At 42.6% G+C, this 1,623-nt stretch overlaps 1 protein-coding gene across 1 annotated transcript in view; it reads left to right on the top strand.

The window, feature by feature from the left end:
- The window catches only part of LOC119425664 (trafficking kinesin-binding protein 1), a gene marked incomplete in the record, with an annotated part of 30,020 nt that overhangs the window by 1,022 nt on the left and 27,375 nt on the right, over nt 1–1,623 (top strand).

Below are 1,623 nucleotides of genomic sequence, written 5' to 3' on the forward strand. Positions count from 1 at the left end.
CCTCACTACTTAGAGGTTTTGATTCTGGGGGTCATCAGAACAGGACAAGTGCTGGTCATAAAATTAGAATATCATGAAAAAGTTGATTTATTTCAGTAATTCCATTCAAAAAGTGAAACTTGTATATTCATTCATTACACACATACTGATGTATTTCAATTGTTTATTTCTTTTAATGTTGATGATAATAAGTGACAACTAATGAAAACACCAGTTTCAGTATCTCAGAAAATTTAAGAATATTATGAAAAGGTTCAATATTGTAGACACCTGGTGCCACACTCTAATCAGCTAATGAACTCAAAACACTTGCAAAGTGTTCCTTTGTTTTTTCCTGTGCTCCAGCATCAACGTGTGGCGTGGAGGCTGCACAGCTGCAGAAAGAAAAGCTTTGCAGAGAGTGGTGAAGGCTGCACAGAAGATGTTGGAGTCACTCTCCCCACCATCACAGACATCTACACCTCCAGATGCAGGAAGAGGACCACCTGCATCATGAAGGACCTCACTCACCCAGTACACACACTTTTTGTCCCGCTCCCCTCAGGAAGGAGGTTGAGGAGCATTAAGTGTAGAACCACTAGACTGAGGAACAGCTTCTACCCTGAGGCTGTTAGACTCATGAATCTCTAACCAGGATAATCACTGTGAAAATCACATCATGTTGCTGCTGATCTGTTTCATGTTGCTGCTGATCTGTTTCATGCTGCTGTGTTCATGAGTGCTCATCTGCTCACACAGACTCATGTTCGTGCTGCCGTTCAACGTGATGTTTTTATGCTATTAGTGCTTAGTGTATATTTAGTTGATGTTTTTCTTAGTTCATATCTTAGATGTTATTACTGTTTTTCTTTTACATTTTATTGTTGGATGTAACTGGGACCCTGCATACACAATTTCGTTCCACCACATGTACCACATGGGGTGCGAATGACAAATAAAAAACCTTGAATCCTTGAAAGGCCTTTAACTGGTTTCTCAGTCTATTTCTGTTGGCTACACAATCATGGGGAAAACTGCTGACTTGACAGTTGTACATAGACGACCATTGACACCTTGCACAAGGAGGGCAAGCCACAAAAGGTCATTGCTAAAGAGGCTGGCTGTTCACAGAGCTCTGTGTCCAAGTACATTAATAGAGAGGTTAAGGCAAGGAAAAGATGTGGTAGAAAAAGTGTACAAGCAATAGGGATAAACGCACCCTGGAGAGGATTGTGAAACAAAACCCATTCCAATATGTGGGGGAGATTCACAAAGAGTGGACTGCAGCTGAAGTCAGTGCTTCAAGAACCACCACACACAGACATATGCAAGACAAGGGGTTCAGCTGTTGCATTCCTTGTGTCAAGCAACTCTTGAACAAGTGACAGCGTCAGAAGCATCTCACCTGGGACTGCTGCTGAGTGGTCCAAAGTTATGTTCTCTGGTTAAAGTAAATTTTGCATTTCCTTTGGAAATCAAGGTCCCAGAGTCTGGAGGAAGAGAGAAGAGGCACAGAATCCATGTTGCTTGAGGTCCAGTGTCAAGTTTCCACAGTCAGTGATGGCTTGGGGTGCCATGTCATCTGCTGGTGTTGGTCCACTGTGTTTTCTGAGGTCCAAGGTCAACACAGCCGTCTACCAGAAG

This window comes from Nematolebias whitei, chromosome 19 (genome assembly GCF_014905685.2).
Source record: "Nematolebias whitei isolate Nwh7 chromosome 19, NemWhi1, whole genome shotgun sequence".
In the NCBI taxonomy this organism is placed as follows: domain Eukaryota; kingdom Metazoa; phylum Chordata; class Actinopteri; order Cyprinodontiformes; family Rivulidae; genus Nematolebias; species Nematolebias whitei.